At 38.3% G+C, this 8,302-nt stretch overlaps 1 non-coding gene across 1 annotated transcript; it reads right to left on the bottom strand.

Moving 5' to 3' along the window:
* Positions 1–4,746: 4,746 nt before the first annotated feature.
* On the bottom strand, positions 4,747–4,854 carry LOC112746123 (small nucleolar RNA R71). Its single transcript, XR_003174021.1, has one exon. It is a non-coding gene; the product is annotated as a small nucleolar RNA R71 (small nucleolar RNA).
* Positions 4,855–8,302: the final 3,448 nt, after the last annotated feature.

Raw genomic sequence — 8,302 nt, 5'->3', positions numbered from 1 at the left:
AACTGATGGCGGCATTCATGAGAATCCGGAAAGTCTAAACCTTGTCTGTGGTATTCCGAGTAGGATTCAAGGATTGAATGACTGTGACAAGCTTCAAACTCCTGAAGGCTGGGCGTTAGTGACAGACGCAAAAGGATAGTAAATCCTATTCCAACCGGATCGAGAACCAACCAGGTGATTAGCCGTGCTGTGACAGAGCGCGTGAGCGTAGTTTTCACTGGAAGGATGGAAGGTAGCCATTGACAACGGTGATCCACCAACACACAGCTTGCCATAGGGGGACGTGCGTGTGTGAATCAGAAGACAGAGGAAAGTAGAGATTCAGAAGACAAAACATCTCCAAAACTCCAACATATTCTCCATTACTGCACAACAAGTAATCTTTAATTTATGCTCTCTCGGTTATTCACAATTCAACTGATAAACATAATTGACTTCCTGACTAAGATTTACAAGATAACCATAGATTGCTTCAAACCAACAATCTCCATGGGATTCGACCCTTACTCACGTGAGGTATTACTTGGACGACCCAGTGCACTTGCTGGTTAGTGGTACGTGTTGTGAAAAGTGTGATTCACAATTCGTGCACCACTTGACTTCTTGGGTAAAACAGAGCTTCTTTATTAGTTATGTATGTGATGAGCGGATAATTTATACGCTTTTTGGCATTGTTTTTAGTATATTTTTAGTAGGATCTAGTTACTTTTATGGATATTTTTATTAGTTTTTATGTTAAATTCACATTTCTGGACTTTACTATGAGTTTGTGTATTTTTCTGTGATTTTAGGTATTTTCTGGCTAAAATTGAGGGACTTGAGCAAAAATCAGATTCAGAGGTAGAAGAAGGACTGCTGATGCTGTTGGATTCTGACCGCCCTGCACTCAAAGTGGATTTTCTAGAGCTACAGAACTCAGAATGGCACGCTTCCAATTGCGTTGGAAAGTATACATCCAAGGATTTCCAAAAATATATAATAGTCCATACTTTAGCTGAGTTTAGATGACGCAAAAGGGCGTTGAACGCCAATTCTACGCTGCAGTCTAGAGTTAAACGCCAGAAACACGTTACAAACCAGAGTTGAACGCCAGAAACACGTTACAAACTGGCGTTCAACTCCAAGAATGACCTCTCCACATGTAAACTTCAAGCTCAGCCCAAGCACACACCAAGTGGGCCCCGAAAGTGCATTTATACATCAATTACTTACTTCTATAAACCCTGGTAGCTAGTTTAGTATAAATAGGACTTTTTACTATTGTATTAGATCTTATGATTTTTAGTTCAACTTTGGATCATATTGATCACGTTTGGGGACTGGCCATTTGGCCATGCCTGGACCATTATCACTTATGTATTTTCAAACGGTAGAGTTTCTGCACTCCATAGATTAAGGTGTGGAGCTTTGCTGTTCCTGATGATTTAATGCAAAGTACTACTGTTTTCTATTCAATTCAACTTATTCTGCTTCTAAGATATCCATTTGCACTTCAACATGAATGTGGTGATCGTGACAGTCATCATCATTCCCTATGAACACGTGCCTGATAACCACTTCCGTTCTACCTTAGATTGAATGAGTATCTCTTGGATTCCTTAATCAGAATCTTCGTGGTATAAGTTAGAACCCATGGATGGCCATTCCTGAGATCCGGAAAGTCTAAACCTTGTCTGTGGTATTCCGAGTAGTATCTGGGAAGGGATGGCTGTGACGAACTTCAAACTCGCGAGTGCTAGGCGTAGTGACAGACGCAAAAGGATAGCAAATCCTATTCCAGTATGATCGAGAACCTCCAGATGATTAGCCATGCCGTGACAGAGCATTCGGACCATTTTCACCGAGAGGATGGGATGTAGCCATTGACAACGGTGATGCCCTTACAGAAAGCTTGCCATGGAAAGGAGTAAGACTGATTGGATGAAGACAGCAGGAAAGCAGAGGTTCAGAGGAACGAAAGCATCTCTATGCGCTTATCTGAAATTCTCACCAATGAATTACATAAGTATTTCTATCTTTACTTTCTATTTATTTATTATTATTATTCGAAAACTCCATAACCATTTGATATCTGCCTGACTGAAATTTACAAGGTGACCATAGCTTGCTTCAAGCCGACAATCTCCGTGGGATCGACCCTTACTCACGTAAGGTTTTATTACTTGGATGACCCAGTGCACTTGCTGGTTAGTTGTGTGAAGTTGTGAAGTTATGTTTGGACCATGGTATTGTGCACCAGTTATTGGCGCCATTGCCAGGGAGAGAACGAACAACAAATTTTACAACCTGAGTAACAATTTCGCATACCAAGTTTTTGGCGCCGTTGCCGGGGATTGTTCGTGTTTGGACAACTGACGGTTCATCGTGTTGCTCAGATTGGGTAATTTTCTTCTTATTTTATTTTCAAAAAGTTTTCAAAGATTTTTTCAAAAATATTTTCTTCTTTTTCATTTTTCCCAATTAATATTCGAAAAAAAAATTATAAAATATATTTTTCTTCAGAATTTTTAAGAATGAATTCTAGTGTTTCATGATGACTTGTTGAATCCTGGCTGGCTGTAAAGCCATGTCTAAATTCCTTTGGACTGAGGATTCAACTAATCAATTCAATGCATGTAATAGCATACTAAAGCTTGGCTGGCTATTAAGCCATGCCTAACCCTCAGATTGGAGCTTTAGACTAAGAGTACAAAATTCCTGGAATTCATATTAAAAATTTTGAAATCCTTATTTTCTTTTTCCTAGATGTTTTTCGAAAAAAAATTTACAAAAATCCAAAAAAAAAAAATAAAATCATAAAAATAAAAAATATTCTATGTTGTTTGTTTGAGTCTTGTGTCAAATTTTAAGTTTGTTGTCAATTGCATACTCATCTTGCATTTTTTTTCGAAAATTGCATTCATGCATTGCATTCATCATGATCTTCAAATTGTTCTTGATAAACCTTCTTGATTGATCTTCATATTGTATTGTTTTGTGTTGTATGGTGTTTTTCATATGCATTCTTGAATTCTTAGTGTCTAAACATTAAAGATTTCTAAGTTTGGTGTCTTGCATGTTTCCTTTGCATCAAAAAAATTTTTCAAAAATATGTTCTTGGTGTTCATCTTTACATTCAAAGTGTTCTTGGCATTCATCTTGACAATCATAGTGTTCTTGCATTCATCACATGTTTTGATCTAAAATTTTCATGCATTGAGTCTTTTTGATGTTTTTCTCTTTCATCATTAAAAATTCAAAAATCAAAAAAATATCTTTCCCTTTTTCACTCATAAATTTTCTAAAATTTGAGTTGACTTTTTCAAAACTTTTTAAAATTTAGTTGTTTCTTATGGGTCAAATCAAATTTTCAATTTAAAAATCTTATCTTTTTCAAAACCTTTTTCAAAAATCATTTTTTTTCATTTTTCTTATTTACTTTCAAAAATTTTAAAATTATTTTTCAAAAATCTTTTTCTTAATTTTTTTTCCATATTTTCGAAAATATCCTCAACAATTAATGTTTTGATTCAAAAATTTCAAGTTTGTTACTTACTTGTTAAGAAAGATTCAAACTTTAAGTTCTAGAATCATATCTTGTGATTTCTTGTGAATCAAGTCATTAATTGTGATTTTAAAAATCAAATCTTTTTTAAAACTAATTTTAATCATATCTTTTCAAAAATATCTTTTTATCTTATCTTTTTCAAAATCATATATTTTTAATCATATCTCTTTAAAACATATCTTTTTCAAAAATTTGATTTTAAAATATCTTTTCTAACTTCTTATCTTCTTATCTTTTCAAAATTGATTTTCAAATTTGTTCCAACTAACTAATTAACTTTTTGTTTGTTTCTTATCTCTTTCAAAACTACCTAACTAACTATCCCTCTCTAATTTTCGAAAATACCTCCCTCTTTTTTAAAAATTCTTTTTAATTAATTAATTGTTTAAATTTTAATTTTAATTTCAATTCTCCTTTAATTTTCGAAAATCATTAACTCTTTTTCAAAATTAATTTTCAAAATTTCCTCTCTCTCATCTCCTTCTATTTATTTATTCATTTACTAACACTTCTCTTCATCTTAAATCATTACTCTTATCCTCACCCTTGTGTTTGGATTATCCATTCTTCTTCACTCTTATTCCCTTTTCTTCTAACAACAAGGGTACCTCTATACTCTGGTAAAAAGGATCCCTATTATTATTTTCTGTTCCCTTCTTTTTCATATTAGCAGGAGCAAGGACAAGAACATTCTTGTTGAAGCAGACCCTGAACCTGAAAGGACTCTGAAAAGGAAACTAAGAAAAGCTAAAATACAACAATCCAGAGACAACCTTACAGGAATTTTCGAATAGGAAGATGAGATGGCAGCCGAAAATAATAATAATGCAAGGAGGATGCTTGGTGACTTCACTGCACCTAATTCCAATTTACATGGAAGAAGCATCTCCATCCCTACCATTAGAGCAAACAATTTTGAGCTTAAACCTCAATTAGTTTCTCTGATGCAACAAAACTGCAAGTTTCATGGACTTCCATCTGAAGATCCTTTTCAGTTCTTAACTGAATTCTTGCAGATATGTGATACTGTTAAGACTAATGGAGTAGATCCTGAAGTCTACAGGCTCATGCTTTTCCCTTTCGCTGTAAGAAACAGAGCTAGAGTATGGTTGGACTCTCAACCTAAGGATAGCCTGAACTCTTGGGATAAGCTGGTCACGGCTTTCTTAGCCAAGTTCTTTCCTCTTCAAAAGCTGAGTAAGCCTAGAGTGGATGTTCAGACCTTCAGACAGAAAGAAGGTGAATCCCTCTATGAAGCTTGGGAGAGATACAAGTAACTGACCAAAAAGTGTCCTTCTGACATGCTTTCAGAATGGACCATCCTGGATATATTCTATGATGGTCTGTCTGAATTAGCTAAGATGTCATTGGATACTTCTACAGGTGGATCCATTCACCTAAAGAAAATGCCTGCAGAAGCTCAAGAACTCATTGACATGGTTGCTAATAACCAGTTTATGTACACTTCTGAGAGGAATCCTGTGAGTAATGGGACGCCTCAGAAGAAGGGAGTTCTTGAAATTGATACTCTGAATGCCATACTGGCTCAGAACAAACTATTGACTCAGTAGGTCAATATGATTTCTCAGAGTCTGAATGGAATGCAAGCTGCATCCAACAGTACTCAAGAGGCATCTGCTGAAGAAGAGGCTTATGATCCTGAGAACCTTGTAATAGCAGAGGTAAATTACATGGGTGAACCATATGGGAACCCCTATAACCCCTCATGGAGAAATCACCCAAATTTCTCATGGAAGGATCAACAAAAGCCTCAACAAGGCTTTAATAATGGTGGAAGAAACAGGTTTAGCAATAGTAAGCCTTTTCCATCATCCACTCAGCAACAGACAGAGAACTCTGAATAAAATACCTCTAATTTAGCAAACTTAGTCTCTGATCTATCTAAGGCCACTGTGAGTTTCATGAATGAAACAAGGTCTTCCATTAGAAATTTGGAAGCACAAGTGGGCCAGCTGAGTAAGAAGATCACTGAAACTCCTCCTAGTGCTCTCCCAAGCAATACAGAAGAAAATCCAAAAGGAGAGTGCAAGGCCATTGATATAACCATCATAGCCGAACCCAAGGAGGAAGGGGAGGACGTGAATCCCAAGGAGGAAGACCTCCTGGGATGTCCAGTGATCAATAAGGAGTTCCCTCTGAGAAACCAAAGGAATCTGAGACTCATCTAGAGACCATAGAGATTCCATTGAACCTCCTTATGCCATTTATGAGCTCTGAAGAGTACTCTTCTTCTAAAAAGAATGAAGATGTTACTGAAGAGCAAGTTGCCAAGTTTCTTGGTGCAATCATGAAGCTAAATGCCAATTTATTTGGTAATAAGACTTAGGGAAATGAACCTCCCCTGTTCACCAATGAACTAAATGCATTGGATCAACTGAGATTACCTCAGAAGAAACAGGATCCTGAAAAGTTCCTAATACCTTGTACCATAGGCACCATGACCTTTGAGAAGGCTCTATGTGACCTGGGGTCAGGAATAAACCTCATGCCACTCTCTGTAATGGAGAAACTGGGAATCTTTGAGGTGCAAGCTGCTAAAATCTCATTAGAAATGGCAGACAACTCAAGAAAACAGGCTTATGGACAAGTAGAGGACGTGTTAGTAAAAGTTAAAGGCCTTTACATCCCTGCTGATTTCATAATCCTAGATACTGGGAAGGATGAGGATGAATCCATCATCCTTGGAAGACCCTTCCTAGCCACAGCAAGAGCTGTGATTGATGTTAACAGAGCTGAACTAGTCCTTCAATTGAATGAGGACTCCCTTGAGTTTAAAACTCAAGGACATCCTTCTGTAAACATGGAAAAGAGGCACAACAAGCTTCTCTCAAAACAGAGTCAACCAGAGCCCCCACAGTCAAACTCTAAGTTTGGTGTTGGCAGGCCACAACCAAACTCTAAGTTTGGTGTTGAACTCCCATATCCAAGTTTGGTGTTGGGGAGTCTCAACAATGCTCTGAACATCTGTGAGGCTCCATGAGAGCCCACTATCAAGCTACTGACATTAAAGAAGCGCTTGTTGGGAGGCAACCCAATTTTTATTTATCTTAATCTATTTTTATTTTTATTGTTTTTTTTCATGTTTTATTAGGTTCATGATCATGTGGAGTCACAAAATAAATAGAAAAATCAAAAACAGAATAAAAAACAGCAGAAGAAAAATCACACCCTGAAGGAAGGGCTTACTGGCGTTTAAACGCCAATAAGGAGCATCTGGCTGGCGTTCAATGCCAGAACAGAGCATGAATCTGGCGTTGAACGCCCAAAACAAGCAGCATCCTGGCGTTTAGACACCAGGAATGCACACTGAGGAAAGCTGGCGCTGAACGCCAGAAACAAGCATAGAATTGGCGTTCAACGCCAGAAACATGCTGCATCTGGGCGCTGAACGCCCAGAACAAGCACCAATTCGGCGTTTAAACGCCAGAATTGCATGCCAAGGCATTTTACATGCCTAATTGGTGCAGGGATGCAAATCCTTGACACTTCAGGATCTGTGGACTCCACAGGATCAACTCAGCATCTATGGACCCCACAGGATCCCCACCTACCTCCACTCATACTCTTCCCTCTTCTCAATGTTCATCCTCTCTTCCCAATAAACACCCTTCCCCAAAACCCTTCACCAATCACCTCAAGCTCTCTTCTCTATCACCCATTCACCACTCACATCCATCCACTCTTCCCCATAAACCTACCTCATAAACCCCACCTACCTTCAAAATTCAAAATCACTTTCCCACCCAAACCCTCCCTAAATGGCCGAACCTTAACCCCCCTCCCTTCCCTATATAAAGCCCTCCATTCTTCTTCATTTTCACACAACACAACCCTCTCCTCCTCTTCTTGGCCGAAACACATCTCTCTCTCCCTCTCCTCCATTTCTTCTTCTTCTTCATCTATTCTTTCTTTTCTTGCTCGAGGGCGAGCAATTTTCTAAGTTTGGTGTGGTAAAAGCATAAAGCTTTTTGTTTTCCATTACCATGGCACCTAAGACCGGAGAATCCTCTAGAAAAGGGAAAGGGAAGACAAAAGCTTCCACCTCCGAGTCATAGAAGATGGAAAGATTCATCTTCAAAGCCCATCAAGACCACTTCTATGATGTTGTGGCCAAGAAGAAGGTGATCCCCGAGGTCCCTTTCAAACTCAAGAGAAATGAGTATCCAGAAATCCGACATGAAATCCAAAGAAGAGGTTGGAAAGTTCTAACAAAACCCATCCAACAAGTCAGAATTCTAATGGTTCAAGAGTTCTATGCTAATGCATGGATCTCTAGGAACCATGATCAAAGTAAGAACCCGAACCCAAAGAATTATCTCACCATGGTTCGGGGGAAATACTTAGATTTTAGTTCGGAAAATATGAGGTTGGCGTTTAACTTGCCTATGATGCAAGGAGATGCACGCCCCTACACTAGAAGGGTCAACTTTGATCAAAGGTTGGACCAAATCCTCATGGACATATGTGTGGAAGGAGCTCAATAGAAGATTGACTCAAAAGGCAAACCGGTTCAACTTAGAAGACTGGACCTCAAGCCTGTGGCTAGAGGATGGTTGGAGTTCATCCAACGCTCCATCATTCCCACTAGCAACCGATCTGAAGTTACTGTGGATCAAGCCATCATGATTCATAGCATCATGATTGGAGAGGAAGTAGAAGTTCATGAAGTCATCTCCCTTGAACTCTACAAAATAGCCGAAAAGCCCTCCCCCTTGGCAAGGCTAGCTTTTCCTC

The sequence above is a fragment of the Arachis hypogaea genome, chromosome 14 (genome assembly GCF_003086295.3).
Source record: "Arachis hypogaea cultivar Tifrunner chromosome 14, arahy.Tifrunner.gnm2.J5K5, whole genome shotgun sequence".
Classification (NCBI taxonomy): Eukaryota; Viridiplantae; Streptophyta; class Magnoliopsida; order Fabales; family Fabaceae; genus Arachis; species Arachis hypogaea.
This window is presented reverse-complemented; position numbering and strand designations above follow the sequence as displayed.